The following is an 18,110-nucleotide window of genomic DNA, read 5'->3' as shown; positions in this document are numbered from 1 at the left end:
TTACCAGGGATCAAATCCAAGACTCTCCCAAAACATGAATCTTTCAGTTTGTACAACCCTCCCACTCTGACGAGGCACCGTCCGTGGTTGTGTATCATGTGTGACACGTGTTGCGTCTCTTGTGGTACTTCATCTTGTCCTGTTGGTACTGAAGTAGACGTGTCCTCTCTAAGTTCTTCTAAAACAACTTTACTCTTGGGCTTGTGATCCATTATATAGTCTTCTTCTAAAAGCGGGCATTGGTGCTAACAATGACCTTACGGTCTTAGGACTATAAAATAAACCACCTTCGTTCCTTTGGGATATCCTACAAACACGCGAACTCATGCGGATTCTAACTTATCAAATCTGGTTTGACATGTCTTGGACTACTAAATCCGAATATGTCTTAGGCGGGTTTCGCCCATTCCACAATTCTATGGGAGTAGAAGAAACCGATTTAGAAGGTACTAAGTTCAAAACATACACTGCTGTTTCGAGCATATCCCCAAAGCGAATTTGGTAATTCGAATAACTCATCATCGATCTAACCATCTCCATAAGAGTCCTATTCCTTCGTTACGCTACACCATTCTATTGGGGTGTGCCGGACAATTGGGATTGAATCCGACCTCGATAAGTAATTCCTAAACTCTCCTAAGAGGTATTCGCCACCACGATCTGACCGTAGTGTCTTGATACTTTTACCTAGTCGTTTCTCCACATCAGCCTTGTACTCTTTGAACTTATCAAAGCACTCGGACTTGCGGCGCATTAGGTAAATGTATCCATATCTTAAATAATCGTCTATGAAAGAGACAAAATATTCAAAACCTCCTCTTGCCTGGACAGACATAGGACCACATAAATCAGAGTGAACCAACTCTAACACTTCTTTGGCTCTATACCCCTTGGCCTTGAACGACCTCTTGGTCATTTTACCTTCCAAGCAGGATTCACAAGTTGGAAAATTTTCCAACTCTAATGAACTCAAAAGTCCATCGGCTATAAGCCTCTGAATCTTACTTAAGTTAATATGACCAAGCCTTAGATGCCAAAGATATGCTTGGTTCATTTCCGAAGGTTCTTTTCTCTTATTAGAATTAGAAGATGAATTATAAATTTCCATGTTATGCTTTGTGGAAGAAATTGGATTTAAAGTATACAAATTGCCAACTAATGCACCAGAACAGATAATCACTTTATTTCTTTTAATAACTACATCGTTACTAAAGGAAACTGAATATCCATCTAAAAATAGTTTAGAAACTGAAATTAAATTCTTTCTAAAACAGGGTATATAAAGACAATTTCTTAAAATCAAATTTCTATTTCTACTAAAAGATAAGTAGACGTCTCCCACTGCAACAGCTGCCACTTTAGTAGCATTGCCCATGTAGACGGTAATCTCTCCTTCAGATAGTCGTCGGGTTTCCTGGAACCCCTGCAGGGAATTGTAGACATGATCAGTGGCTCCCGTATCTACACACCAGGTGCTGGTAGATAACACCGCTAAACATGTTTCAATAACTAGAGCATGAGATATACCTTTGTTTTGATTCCTACGAGGACAGTCCGCCTTCCAATGTCCTGCCTGCTTGCAGATGAAGCACTTGCCCTTGGGCTTCTTCACTCTAGCTTTAAATCTCGTACTCTGAGATTTATTCACTTTCTTTGCTGAGCCAATTTGTTTCTTCTTCTTCTTTCCTTTCGGTTTAGAAGTAGAACCATTTTCAGCATAGTGAATTTGAGAATTGTGACGAAATAATCCTTCTGCTGCTTGAAGTTCTGTCAATAAATCATTTTATTCATATTATAGTTCAGGCGGAACTGCTCAAAACTTCTAGGTAGCGTTTGGAGGATCATATCGATCTGGGTTTCCCCATCAATTTCTCCTCCAAGGATCTGTATCTCGTTCAGATAAGCCATCATCTTTAGGATATGATCCCTTACAGGAGTACCCTCTTGCATGGTGGCTGTCATTATCTTTCTCATAGCTTCTTGTCTAGAAGCCCTATCCTGATGACCAAAGAGTTCCTTGAGATTGTTCATAATATCATAAGCTGTTGGTAAATCTTGATGCTGATGTTGCAATACATTTGGCATTGAAGCCAAAATGTAACACCGCGCCATCTCATCTGCCTTTACCTATCTCTTATGATATTCAATCTCCTCTTGGGTAGATTCACCAGTGGGTGCATCAGGACAAGGTTCAGTCAGTACAAATTTATAGCTTTCAGCAGTCAGAACAATGTCCAGGTTCATTTTCCAATCTATGTAATTAGGTCCAGTAAGTCTATTTTGTTGAAGTATGATGGACAGTGGGTTGAAAGTCATCCTAAGAATCACAAATAACTTTTGGTCAGAACTCTAAATTTAGAATAATATTGATTCCTCAAACAATACTATTTTAAATTAACCAACACCTCATAACACCGTGAATTTTGTATGCCACGTTAGTGTGGACGTATACAAATTCAACATTTGTAAAAAGGAGGGTTTTAACCCATTAATTTTATTATCTTGTCAACCTAACTTTTGACAAATAAAATTAATAGTTGGTGTTATTTGGTCACACAAATAATAGCAGTGACTCCGTTGGGGAGGATACTATTAGATGTGTCTAAGTGTATACCATTACTTGACACTAAGTCCATTAATAAGATTATGCCCCTTCCGTTGGGGAAGATCACACGCTCTTAATTAACTTCCTATAGTCATCCAAAAATGGAAGTCTGTTCTAGTGATCTGCAAACAAGCTCATCCGTTATGGAGGAAGGCACTCAGAGCCAACGCGCAAGCTTGTTTGCATCACTTACAAACCAGTAATGGAGACCATGGGATTTACTTAAAAATCCCTCTCCCACTTAGTTATTTATAAATGAAGAATTTTAACTATGCTAGCCTACTAAACTTGTAAACTAACATGCACACACAGCACAATATAAAAGCAATAAATAGAGAATCTAATTTCAACTATTATGGCTTTTATCTCTAGTTGTCCTCCGTGTATTGTCATCCCAAGCTGCTGCCATATTTGGCCACCGCCACCGGATCTAGCTGTCGCATCCATCTTGCTCCTAGTTCCGCTGCGCCTCTGGTCCTTAGAAGGTTCCACGCTTTGCAAGATTCATTCCGCGACATAAATAGAATTTTACATTTTTGATCCTATATTCCATAAAAGGAATGTACATGTATCTAGATCAAAAATAAAATCCTAATAAAACTAAATACAGCTCCTGCTGTATTTTAATACAATCATGCACGCACATATAAATGCCCTCGACATGTCCAAGGGTCCAATCACACACATAATAACTAAAAGCCATAATAGTTGGATCCTGCATCCACAAAGTTAGCACATCCTACTATTAACCTGCCTAAATTATGTATGACATGTGCATAATTAAACTAAATACCAAATACACAGAGGCAAAACCCTAGCTATGATACCAATTGTTGGTTGCTACTCGGAAAACCTATAGGTTCCACTGTACAAAAATTTTGTACAAAGGTCTGAACCTTTTCCTAGCTACCATGTGTTCTTTTAAATTAAATTTTGGATCGCCTGCGGAACTTAACACATTTGATCCAAAACATAATCTATTTGTTCTTTTAGGTTTTGACTTGGATCTCCTGCGGAACTTAACACGTTCGACCCAAGTCTCCTTAAGTTATTAATTCCATTAAATATTAATTTCCATAATTGGTTCCCAGTACTGACGTGGCGAGGCACATGACCTTCTTGGATATGGGAGCAACCACCACCGACTAGACAAAACCTTTTATAGAAATCTAATATTTAATTTCCTAAAATAACTTTAGGTTAACCAAAGAGAACAATCAAATCACAAGGAAAAGAAAAAACAAAAGAACATAAAATCGAAAAACATATTCGAAATTCTAGAACGTAAGCCTCTTGTATTTGGTATTATTTCCATAAATAACTAGCATGATGCGGAAAGAAAAATTACTAGTTATACCTTGTAGAAAAACCTCTTGATCTTCTACCGTATTCCTCTTCTAACCTCGGACATTGTGTGGGCAACGATCTACCGAGATGAGAAACCACCAACCACCTTCTTCTCCTCCAAGCAAGGTTCGGCCACAAAGGAAAACTTCACCAAGGAGAATAACCAAAATACTAACCAAGCTCCAAGAGATGCTAGCTTTCTCTCCTTCTTCTTCTTCTTCTTCTCCGAGTAGTATCCGGCCACCACAAGAGCTCCAATGGAAGAAGGAGATTCGGCCACCACAAGAGGAAGAGAAAGAGAGGATGGTTGGCCACACCAAGGAACAAAAGAGGGAGAGAAAACAATAGAGGTTGTATCTCATGAAGGCACCCTCACCCCTTCTTTTATATTCCTTGGCCTAGGCAAATTAGGAAATTTAATTACAATAAAATTTCCTCAATTTCCTTGACATGATTTAATTGAGAAAAATAAAATAAAATTTCCCAATTAATTTTACATTGGCCGGCCACATCAATGGGAAGCAAATTGGACAAGTTTCAATCAACAATTAAAACTTTCCTTATTTGTTTCCGGAAATTTTAAAAATAAAATTTTTCTTCAAAAAATCTCTTCATGGTTAATAAAAAGAAATTTCCATAATTTTAATTTTACAACATGTGAATAATTTTTAAAGAGAAAATAAAATATCTCACCAATCTACAAATAAGGAAAGAGATCTAATCTCTTTCTTTAATCTTTTGTAAATTTTACGAGAGAGATAATTTAATTTAAATCCTCTTTAATAAATTATTTCTTCCACATAATAAAAATTAAAATTAAAATTCTTTTTAATTTATTTTGGCCGGCCCCACTAGCTTGGGTTCAAGCTAGGGCCGGCCACCCAATCTTATACCTAGGCCGACCCTAGCTTGTTTCCCAAGCTAGCTTGGCCGACCCCTATTGGGTGGGTATAGAAGGTGGGTATAGGTGGGTATAGAACTCTATAAATAAGAGGCTACGATAGGGACCGAGAGGAGGAATTGGTTTTGGTCTCCCGATAAAATTAAGCATCCCGTGTTCGCCCCGAACACACAACTTAATTTTATCAATGATAATTCATTCCACTAGAGAACTATCATTGAACTACCGCACCAATCCCAAATTATATTTTTGGGCTCCTTCTTATTATGAGCGTGTTAGTCTCCCTGTGTTTAAGATATCGAATGTCCACTAATTAAGTGAGTTACTGACAACTCATTTAATTAATATCTAAGTCCAAGAGTAGTACCACTCAACCTTATCGTCATGTTGGACTAAGTCCACCTGCAGGGTTTAACATGACAATCCTTATGAGCTCCTCTTGGGGACATTAACAACCTAGTATCTCTAGGACACAGTTTCCTTCTATAATCAACAACACACACTATAAGTGATATCATTTCCCAACTTATCAGGCTTATTGATTCATCGAACTAAATCTCACCCTTTGATAAATTAAAGAAATAAATATCAAATATATATGTTTGTTATTATATTAGGATTAAGAGCACACACTTCCATAATAACTGAGGTCTTTGTTCCTTTATAAAGTCAGTATAAAAGAGACGACCTCAAATGGTCCTACTCAATACACTCTAAGTGTACTAGTGTAATTATACAGTTAAGATAAACTGATACCTAATTACACTACGACCTTCTAATGATTTGTTCATTTCCATTTTGGTCGTGAGCTACTGTTTATAATTTATAATGTACTGATAACATTATCTTCTGCATGTGACACCACATGCTATGTTATCTTCAATATAAATTAATTGAACAACTACAAACAAATGTAGATAATTTGACCAAATGTGATTCTTTATTCAAAACAAATGTTTACAAAAGCTTAGGCTTTCAGTATACACTCCAACAAGTCAAAAGTTGACTAGACACTTGGTGGAGAAGTCTCAACAAATTACGGTTGGCCGAATATTGGGTAAGGGACCCTAGACTTGGATTAAGTAAGTTAGGGTTAAGCAATCGATTGGGGCAATCAATTGACCCTAAGCTAATTTATTAGGTCATCGATTAGGAGGTTCTTGATAGAACACAGAAAGAGCCCAAATCAATTGGTCAATCGATTAGGCTAGTCGATTAGGACTGATCCAATCGATTAGGGTGAATTCCTAATCGATTGGGAGCTTCGCGAAGAGAAATTGTGAAAACAATGGCTTAATTAATTGACCCAATTGATTTAGCTTGCTAATCGATTGGGTCAATCGATTAGGCAGTGTTTTATTGTGAGAAGGAAGAATCGATTGAGGTAATCGATTAAGTCTTAATCGATTGTGCTAATCGATTAAGTCTTAATCGATTGGGCTAATCGATTAAGGTCTTTTTGCAAGCGAACAAAGAGCTGCAAAATCAATTGGGTAATCGATTAAGACTCTCTGAATCGATTGGGATGACTCGCCAATCAATTAGGATTCGAAAAAAGAGTCGTTCTACAAGTTGCACGGGCATATCCTACATGTCAATCTTAGGAGTGAGTCTAATCGATTGAGAGGTGTCAAAGAACCCTAGAAAAGGATTTTTATGGACATTTCGAACCATATCTCTCTTGCACACTCTCCACCAGTTCTTGAGCCCTTATAAGACAAGTGTTGCTATACTTTCCAATGATCAACATGCATCTACAAGCTACAAGAGATTAAGCAAGGTCTTTATTGTATTGTGTATTCATTTCCTTATTGTATTTTCTTATTGTGAGCTTGTATGAGATTTTTCCACTGCCGGATTATTTCCAGGAATGAGTGTTTTTATAGTAGAGTGTGTGCTCTATGTAGATTCTTGAATTAGTCATGTCAAGAAGATGAACACCAAGTAAATCATAGTGTTAGCGATTGCTTCGAGTTTTCCGCTACAACAAATCATTAACAAAGTGTTTGGATCTAATCACTCTCTCTAATTCACAAAGTGTCTTAACAAGTGGTATCAGAGCGAGACCGCTTTTCTTGGACTAATAGTCTAAAGAGAAACAAGCTAGAGGAGGAAGAAAAAGTTTTGAAGTGAAGCCATAATTTCAACGATCAAAGATTTATCATCAAGGAACTTAACTTCAAATGGATTTTTGAGACGGATTTAGATATGCTATCTGAGCACCTCCATCCTACAAAATTAGGAGTTTCGACCTTTGGAAATCAAAGTTTGAAAATTTCTTTATGATGGAGATAGAGCAATGTTTGCTCTAATGAAGGAATTTCAAAATCCAATTGATGGAAATGGAAAGAGTCTCAAGAAGAAGAAATGGAGCGAGGAGCAATCAAGAGGTGTGAGGCAAACAACAAGGTAACCAAATTATTGGTTAACTTATTGCCAAACATCATATTGTACAAAATTGAAGAATTTCAAGATGTCAAGGAGCTATGAAGCAAATTGACAAAGCTTCATGAAGACTCATCCTTAACGGAAAAGAACAACAAAGGCAAAAAGGGAGACTCTTTGTTTCATGTGCATGAGGATTTGGAGGTTGAGAGGTATTCAACATCCGAGGAGGAAATTGAAGAAGCATCCACCTCAAGGAATGAGGGAGAGTGTAATTCATTGAAACTGGAGCAACAAGAAAGAAGCCTCTACTTTCGAGTCAAATGAAGAAAGATCATGTGCCCCTCCTACAAGCAAAGGTATAACAATTTCAATTTATAAAAATAAAAATCATATCATATGCTTTGTGTGTAAGGAAAATGGACTACAAGAGCAAATGTCTAAAATTGGCCAAGAAGAAGACCCAAGTGGAACCCAAGATGAAGGAGAAGCCAAAGGAAGTCGACCTCGTGGTATAAAAAGGCAATAAGCACATTGTGTGCTTTTCTTACAATCAAAATGTGTTGGGACCGATTATGTAGCTAGAGGGGGGGGGGGGGGAATAGCTTGGTGCGCTCATCGTGCTCTTCGTTGCTTGCTTCTTCAAGGATATGCAGCGGAAATTACAAGAAACAAAACATACAACGCTAACACAAAGGATTTACTTGGTATCCACCTCACAAGAGGTGACTAATGTTGGAACTTTGATGTTCGCTAGAGGGGGGGGGGTGAATAGCTTCCTACAATTGTTAGTCGCAGCGGAAACAAAAATACTAACAAACAAAAAGAAAGCTAACCCTAGAAGACAATAAACAAGAAGCAAACCCAATGACACGTTGTTTAACGTGGTTCGGAGATGATGCTCCTAATCCACGGCTGTCCGTAAGGTGGACGATCCCGATCCTTCGGTGGATTAGCCCCCGATAAACTCCGGCTACTCAAGCAACTCCTTGTGGGTGGAGAAACCTCACCACAATACCAACCAAGAACACTTGGACACAAGAGACCTTGAGCACTTTGGTGACTACTAATTAGGCTTTAACCAAGTCTAATTTCGTCGCCTTGGCCGGCCATACCAAGCTCCTTCTTATAGAGCTTGGAACAAATCAGAACCTGATTTGCCCGTTACCAGTCGACTAGTCCTTGCACCAGTCGACTGATGCCAGCCCAACGGCTCTCTCAACGGCTATCTGCTACAGTGCATCAGTCGACTGGTCTATACACCAGTCGACTGCTACAGTATGCTACAGTGCGCTATAGTAACTGCTACAGTGTCGCTACAGTAAAACCCTAAAACTAGGATTTTACTCCGAGTACAATCTCTCATGCACTCGTACCCTCACGACTCATTTGACTCTTCTTTGCAGCCTTGACCTCTTGCCTTCAAGCCTACTTCCTTTGGCTCTCGTCCCTCAGATGCATCCAAGCCCGCGGCTTGTCTCCAATGCCATCCTTCGTGTATGCCTCGAAGTCGCTTCCCTCGGCCATTGTCCTTGCTGCCTTATCCATGGTCCCTCGGATGCTCCATCCTTCACCGAACCTGAAGCTGTCAACCTGAGTCACATGTGTCACCTGCAGTCCTGCACAACTCAAGTAAACATATCAAATAACAAGGGTAAACCTAACTTAAACCCTTTGCCCAAACACCAAAACACATGGTCCCACGAACCATTGGGATTGCTCCAACAATCTCTCCCTTTTTGGTGTTTGGCAATACGTTTAAGTTAGGGAAAACAAATAGCAAATAAACATGCTAATATAATGGACTTACGATGCCAAGGCTACACACTTGGACTTATTCCGCCGAATGGACTTACGTTGCCAAGGCTACACACTTGGCAACCGCCGAAACAAAATGCAAACATGCATTGGAACCTATCACAAGGCTCCCCCTACACCTAAGCTCCCCGTTGAGCTAGGATTTTATCACAGGGCTTTTTAAGAACCTATCCCAAGGCTCCCCCTACGCAAAGACACTAAAGATTTTCCCAACTAAACCTTAATTCTCCCCCTTTACCTAACATCCAAAAAGTTCTCCAACAATATCCCAATTGTTGAAAATTTCTCATCCAAACTGACCCTAAACTCATGTATTAATCCCCCTTGGATCCCATACATCTAAGTGAGTTGACATGGTCACAAACCAATGCTGAAAACAGTTTCAGACTAGTATCAGTCGACTGCCCCAAGTGCCAGTCGACTGCCCCTTCAACAGAACCTTACAGAAGCATTCTGTGGTCGAAATCTACTGTTACCAGTCGACTGGTATCGGCACCAGTTGACTGCCCTTGTCAAAATGAGCTTACAGAACCATTCTGTGCTCATCTGAAAAAATCAACCTTTTCAGGCCACCTTCAGAAATGCACCAGAAATTCCCTAGACCTCCAAAAATTCCCAAATTTTGTGGAGAGGTCTATTGTACCCTTGTCTACTTGGGAAAAATACATTACAAAATGTATCTATCACCGATCCCAAGATTGACACAAAATCCAAAACTAGCTAAACGGTTCAATTGAACCTTGACCTAAAATCCTAGTTTTGGCTTCCTCTTGATGTATTTGCCCATATCAACCCACAATGCATCCCTAGCATTGGTTTATATGGCATCTATACATCCATAACCAATTATCATGCAATATGACCCTCAATGTCATATTTCTTGCATGAAACACAATCCATGTGTGCCAAATCCCCAGGTTTGAGACTCAAGTCCGTCTCTAAACCATTTGACACACTCCATGGCTCCTCTAGACTCCCAAGTAAAAGCCACCTGAGATCCATTGGCCATGAGTCCCAAATTGACTCTTAGAGCTCCCCCTAGAGCTCTTTACCTTAGTCACCTCCCTAGGTGACTCATCTATTGTGACCAAACCACAATGATGTCCCTTAGAAGATCTCCTTATCTTCTTGACCTTGGACATATCATCCTTGCCATAATCATATGCTACCCTAGCATATTCCTTCTTATTGGCCTTGGATGACTCTCCCTTGTCCTTGGTAACACCTCTCATACCAATGTCATGTGCTACCTTAACACTTGACCTCCTTTTGGTCTTGGAAAAGATTTTTATGTTTCCAAAGCGTAACTCCCCCTAAAAATATGGTCAAACTTCCATCATTGCACCAACAATGACTCGGGGTTCCTAAATAATTAGGAAAACCAAAACTCGAAGTTTTGAGGTTCAAAATTCAATAATGAAACTAAACCTCAACCGAAACTTCACTTTGGTTTTTCTTAACCAATCCATACTTGTTTTCATCATGAAAACTCATGTAAACATTATTTAGGGTATACTTTATCAGGGAAAAATAGTTTTCTATGAAAATACTTCCTGTTTTCAAAGATTGACACAAATTTGAAAACTCTTGAAAACTTCAATGTTTTCTCCTAATTTGTGTCTAACTTTTCAATGATGATTACTATCAAAAGATAGTCTTCACCAAGGTTTTTCAAAAGTATTTTGAAATCATTTTCAAAACCAATATCCAATCACGTTCTTTGGGCTCAATGCACATGACTTGTACATTAGCTTTCCCAATGATTGGAAGACACATAACTATGTGTTTTGATGAACCTAAAACTCAACAAGATGCACTAAATCAACATCTTGAGTTTTATTCACCATCTTAACATCTCACTTGTATCTAACGTGTATTAAAACACATACAAGTCACCTTATAGTTCTTTGTGAGATGTATATTTGGTCTTGCCCTAAACTAAGGGATCATGCATCTCTATCTAGGCATTGTAAAAATCATGATCATCCATCTAGGATGTCACTTGATATGATCCCTCTTATTGGAACACTTCCATACATAATAAATGTCTTTTGTTCTTAATTACAAGGAAATTGACATACTGCATGATGATTAATGATATACATCAAAATAAGCAATTTTCAAAAGCAAAGCATGTTATAGCTACATGATGTATGTATGACATGACATGGTATTTTTATATTTTTCATAATAAAATGAATGCAACACATGATGTCATGACATATAATATGCAATCAATCATGGTATTTTAGCATAAATAAAATATACCTAGATAATCTAAGTATCCTTAAACCTTAGCTAAAACCTTAAAATTAAGCCTAGATTGCTTATCTCTTGAAAGAATGCCAAAACCCAACTTGGCATTTCTTTTATCCCTTTTCTATTTGTGCCAATTGAAATTAAGAATTCAATCCTCAAATATTTGTTTGGCACATATTACTCTCTTTAAGGATCAAACATTTAGATTGAAACTTAATTTTGTTCTTAATCCTTTAAGAACATGCTAAGATCTCAACTAGCCATTTCTAATCCTTTTCAAGTGTGCCAATTTACATGTATTTCAATTCCTTAAGATTTGACATACTTTGTTCTTCCAAATAGTGATTACTTTGGATTAAGGTTAAAAATCTCCCTTAACCTATCAAAAGGAGACCAAGATCCCAACTTGTATTCCTTGTATTTTCATATTTGTGTCAATTTAAGTTAAACTCAAATCCTAAAATTTTGACGCAATTTACTCTTCTTAAAGAGTACACTTAATAATCCTTTTCATTTTCAAAGGTTAACAATAACCTTGAAAATGCTTTCAAGTGTCAACTTTTATCAAGGTTGGGTTAACTACCCTTCCAATTGGAGTTGACACTCTCTAAACCCATCTAGGGTGTAGAGACTATGCTCCTAGGAACCCAAAACCTATTGGTGCTCCTTGGATGCTCTAGGTACTCACTAGGGATGACTTCCCTAAATACCTTCCTAAGGACCTTTCTAGGCTTCTTAGAAGCCTTGGTCACTTCCACTAGGTCACTTCTAGGGCTAACTCCCCTTGTAACCTTATTTGTGACTTTATTAGACTTATTAGAAGTCTTAGTCACATTGGTCTTTGCAAAAGTACTCTTAGGGACAACTTCCCTTGTACTTTTAGCTTGACCACTAGTCCTATGTTTGGTTCCATAGCTATATGGAACCCTATGAAAGGAAGTCACATCCTTCTTGGCTTTGGGTTTGTATCCCAAACCTCTATAGCCATTGGATGACTCTTGTCTAGCTTTTCCAATGTTGTGCTCACTTTGCCCCTTAAGCAAGTTTTCCATTCTTGCTAAAGTTCTCTCTAAGTTATCAAGTCTTGACCTTAAGACTTGGTTTTCCCTTACTAAATCCATAGATTTGGATTTTTGTTGATTCCTATGAGCATTGCTAGCCTTAGGCTTATATCTAAAGTCCTTAGAATTATTGCCTAAGTAGTTATCTACCTTCCTAACCTTAGGTATGGTAGATCTAGCATGAGGAGGTATATATTTGTCCTTAGGTTTATCATGCATTCTATTTTCATGATAAATAGCATTATAACAATTTAAATTTGAACTAGCATTCAAATTAGGGTTTACCTCCCTTACCCTTGAAGCTCTCTTCTTCTCCCACTTCTTCAAGTGCGCCAATTTCTTGAGCTCTCCTCTCCTTGGGCACTTTGTGTGGTAGTGACCCCACTCACCACATGTAAAGCACCTAATGTGCTTCTTCTCCTTCTTCTTCTTCCTACAACTCACATTAGTTTCTAAATTAACTTTAGTGAGTTTAGGATTTACCTTCTTTACCTTCTTGAGTGAAGGGCACCTACTCTTGTAGTGCCCCATCTTACCACACTCAAAACATTTGATGTGGTCCTTTGTGCTCTTCTTGGTAGTTGAAGTAGAGGGTTGAGCTTCCAAGATCTCCTCTTCCTTTTCCTCCTCGAATGTTGACCTCTTGTCAACATCGGATTGGTCCTTCTCTTCTTGGACCAATGAGCAATTTTCCTTGGGCTCTTCCACTTCTTGGATTTTTATAGGGTCTTCATGATAGGCAATGATCTTTTTCCAAAGATCACTTGCATTTGTGGTTTCACCTACACTTAACAAAATATTAGAAGGTAGTAAATTATGAAAAATTCTCGTTACCTCCTTATCTGCCTCCGATTGCTCTCGTTGCTCTTCGGTCCAATGCCGAGGTCGGAGGCGTTTACCCTTCTTGTCCGTAGGAGCTTCAAATGGGTCACTCAAGACAACCCATTGGTTCCAATCCATTTGGAACCATGTCTCCAACCGCTTCCTCCAGTAATTGAAGTCTTCTTTGTCGTACGGAGGTGGAATTCGGATATCCCATCCGAGCGATCCTTCGGACTCCATCTTCTTCTTCCTCTAGCTTCTTGCTCTCTTGGCGGTTAGTCCGTAGAAGAGCGACCTCGCTCTGATACCACTTGTTGCAACTTTGATGTTCGCTAGAGGGGGGGTGAATAGCTTCCTACAATTGTTAGTCGCAGCGGAAACAAAAATACTAACAAAAAAAAAGAAAGCTAACCCTAGAAGACAATAAACAAGAAGCAAACCCAATGACACGTTGTTTAACGTGGTTCGGAGATGATGCTCCTACTCCATGGCTGTCCGTAAGGTGGACGATCCCGATCCTTCGGTGGATTAGCCCCCGATAAACTCCGGCTACTCAAGCAACTCCTTGTGGGTGGAGAAACCTCACCACAATACCAACCAAGAACACTTAGACACAAGAGACCTTGAGGACTTTGGTGACTACTAATTAGGCTTTAACCAAGTCTAATTTCGTCGCCTTGGCCGGCCATACCAAGCTCCTTCTTATAGAGCTTGGAACAAATCAGAACCTGATTTGCCCGTTACCAGTCGACTGGTCCTTGCACCAGTCGACTGATGCCAGCCCAACGACTCTCTCAACGGCTATCTGCTACAATGCATCAGTCGACTGGTCCATACACCAGTCGACTGCTACAGTACGCTACAGTAACTGTTACAGTGCGCTACAATAATTGTTACATTGCCGCTACAGTAAAACCCTAAAACTAGGATTTTACTCCGAGTACAATCTCTCATGCACTCGTACCCTCACGACTCATTTGACTCTTCTTTGCAGCCTTGACCTCTTGCCTTCAAGCCTACTTCCTTTGGCTCTCGTCCCTCATATGCATCCAAGCCCGCGGCTTGTCTCCAATGCCATCCTTCGCGTATGCCTCGAAGTCGCTTCCCTCGGCCATTGTCCTTGCTGCCTTGTCCATGGTCCCTCGGATGCTCCATCCTTCACCGAACCCGAAGCTGTCAACCTGAGTCACATGTGTCACCTGCAGTCCTGCACAACTCAAGTACACATATCAAATAACAAGGGTAAACCTAACTTAAACCCTTTGCCCAAACACTAAAACACATGGTCCCACGAATCATTGGGATTGCTCCAACAACTAATCCAAGGATCCACGCACTCACACACCCTCCACTATGAATAACACTCCTTTATGATTACTACCAAAGGCGGAGAAGCCCTACAACACTCTCAGTACAAGAAGAAGAAAAGGAAATTTAGGATAAGCAAAAGCTTACAAGATGTACAGTAAAAACCCTAACCCTAACTTCTTGTTGTAGCCCGCCTCTTGATCTTGGATCACCAGCAAACCTTGCTCCAAGAACTCTTCAAGAACTGGCGGTAGAGTTGAGAAACACTGTGGAGAAGCTGCTGTGAAGATCGGGAGTGAACAGTGCAAGCAATGGCGAAGGAATCGCACGCCAACGGCTTTATCCAGCGCCAACGGTCGGATCCCGATCGATTGGATTGCTCCTAATCGATCGGGGAGGCTTTGGATAGATCGGCTGATCGATCCAGAGTGCCTCTGTGCTCTCAGGAATGGCCTGGATCGATCAGCTGATCGATCCAGGGCTTATCGCGCAGAATCACACTTCCCAATCGATCTATTGATCGATTGGGGGCTCTGGATCGATCGACCGATCGATCCAGCGCTATTTTGTGCGATCGCGCACTCGTCCCAATCGATCCACTGATCGATTGGGAGGAGGCTTATCGCGAAGACTTGCCCAATCGATCGGCCGATCGATTGGGCATGAGCCAATCGATCGACTGATCGATCCAGCTCATGATTTCTCCCAAAATCAAGTCTAAAGTCTCCTAAACCAACATCTGGTCAACCATGACCTGTTGGTTCATCGTGCTTAGCATCCGGTTACCCTTGACCTGCTAGGACACCCTCACCAAGTGTCCGGTCAATCCCTTTGACCCACTTGGACTTTTCTCCTCATGCCAAGTATCCAGTCAATCCCTTTGACCTACTTGGTCTTTCCAACACCAGATGTCCGATCAGCCTTGATTCATCTGGATTTTCTCGTGCCTGGTTTCACTCACCAGGACTTTCCCAATTGCCTGACGTCTACCTGACTTCACTCACTAGGACTTTCACCTAGCTTCACTCACTAGGATTTCTAGTCAAGTATCCAGTCAACCTTGACCTACTTGACTCTCCTTCACAATCTCACTACATGAACAATTACACCTGCAATCTTCATGTGTTGTTTACATGTATTGTCAAACATCGAAACCACAACATCAAGACTCGAGCTTGACTCAATTCAAGCTCAGTCAACACGATCAACCATGACCTGGGGAATATTACACCAACAATCTCCCCCTTTTTGATGTTTGACAATACCTTCTTTAAGTTAGGCTAATCCCATAGTCTCAACCTTCTTCATGCCACTAGGTAATGAAGACGTAAGTTAAACCTTACATTCTCCCCCTAAGAGGGCAACCTCCCTCTTAGATAATGAAGGCCTAACTTAAACTCTTTCAATCTCCCCCTATTGGCAAACATCAAAATAAGCAAACTCTCCCCCTGAAGAGTTACCTACCGTTGTTCACAACTTCACTCATGGTTCACAACATAATAACGAAGGTCCCATACCCTTCATTATTCTTAACGCCCATCCTTGAGCATATACCACTGGTATATTCACTTGGTGTATCACAATCCGATAACGAAGGTCCCATACCCTTCACTATCATTAAATGCTCATCCTTGAGCAGACACCACCTGGAACAATGAAAATAATCACTCTCCATTGTAGTCAAATACCCATGCTCAACCTTGAGCATTTTCACTAAAGAAGGTAAAACCACCTTCCAAGGTGTATGAAAATAATTTTTCATGTCTTTAAAGAGTAACTCCCCCTAAAGACATGCACGTAACTTCTGTCATTGCACCAACAATGACTTGGAATCCCTAAACATTTAGGAAACCCAAATTTAGAAGTTTTGAGGTTCAATAATTCAATATTGAAACCAAACCTCAACCTAAACTTCTACTTAGTCTCCCTTAACCAATCCATCCTTGTTTTCATCATGAAAACTTCCCTTAAATGTATATAAATATGTTTTGAGGGGTTTGGAATGGTTACCTAGACTAAAGATAGTCCAAAATGCTGAAATCAGGCTTTACCAGCCAAAATCAGCATTCCCAATCGATTGGAGTTGGGTCCCAATCGATTGAACCTACTTGAATCGATCCACTGATCGATTCAGGAGGGCTGGATCGATCGGTGGATCAATCCAGGTAGCTTCTGTTCACGAGAAGCTTGCTCTCAATTGATCGCCCGATCGATTGAGACCCTTCAATCGATCGGGTGATCGATTGAAGCTCTGAAATTGCTGAAATTCCATTTCGGTCAATTTCAGAAACCCCTAGAAAAATCTACAAAATTCTAAAAATCATAAAAATCATTGTAGACATTATTTAGGGCATATAGTATCATGGAAAAATAGTTTTCTAAGAAAATACATCATATTTTCAAAGATGGACACAAACTTGAAAACTTGTAAAAACTTTAGTATTTTCTTCAAGTTTGTGCTCAACTATTCAATGATGATTACTATCAAAAGATAGTCTTCATCAAGGTTTTCCAAAGGCATTTTAAAACATTTTCAAAACCAATATCCAACCATGTTCCTTGGGCTCAATGCACATGACTTGTACATTAGCTTTCCCAATGATTGGAAAACACATAACTATGTGTTTGATGAAACTAAAACTCACAAAAATACACTCAATCAACATCTTGAGTTTTATTCATCATCCTAACATCTCACTTGTATTCAATGTGTACTAAACCACATACAAGTCACCTTATAGTTCTTGTGAGATGTAAAATTTGGTTTTGCCCTAATCTAGGGTCATGCATATCTACCTAGGTATTTTGAGTTTATAAACATCCACCAAGGATATGATTTGTTAATAAATGTCATTTTTCCTTAAATTGCATGAAATTAAATTAATGCATGATAATGTTACGGCATACATCAAAAAGAAATAATTTTCATAAGAAAATTTCCTATAACTACATGATGTATGTATGACATGACATGATATTTTTATAATTTTTCATAATAAGGCATGAGTGCAAAAATAAACATGATGTCATGACATATGATAGGCAAACAAAGCATGACAAGTTTTAGCATAAATAAAGTATACCTAGATTACCTATCTAAGTATCCTGGAACCTTAGCGAAATACTAGATTGCCCACTATTTCCCAAGAAAATGCCAATAATCTAATTTTGACATTTCTTTTACTTTTCCTAATTTGTGCCAATTTAAATTAGACATATTCCTCAAATTTTGGCACAAGTTACTCTTTTAAAGAGTAACCAATTGAGTTAAGGCATACATTGCCTTTAATTTCCTAAGAACATACCAAGATCCCAACTTGGTAGTTCTTATGATTTTCCCAATTTGTGCGTGTCACTTAAAACATCATCCAAATTATCAAATTGTGACACATTTTACTCTTATAAGAATAAATAAAAATACTTTTCATTTTCGAAGGTTAACAATAACCTTGAAAATTCTCCCCGAGTGTCAACTTCATCAAAGTTGGGTTAACTACCCTTCGAATCAGAGTTGACACTCTCTAACCCATTTATGGGATAGAAAAAATGCTCCTAGGAACCCAACACCTATTGGTGCTTCTTGGATGCTCTAGGTATTCACTAG

The sequence above is a fragment of the Zingiber officinale genome, chromosome 11B (assembly GCF_018446385.1).
Source record: "Zingiber officinale cultivar Zhangliang chromosome 11B, Zo_v1.1, whole genome shotgun sequence".
Taxonomy (NCBI): domain Eukaryota; kingdom Viridiplantae; phylum Streptophyta; class Magnoliopsida; order Zingiberales; family Zingiberaceae; genus Zingiber; species Zingiber officinale.
This window is presented reverse-complemented; position numbering follows the sequence as displayed.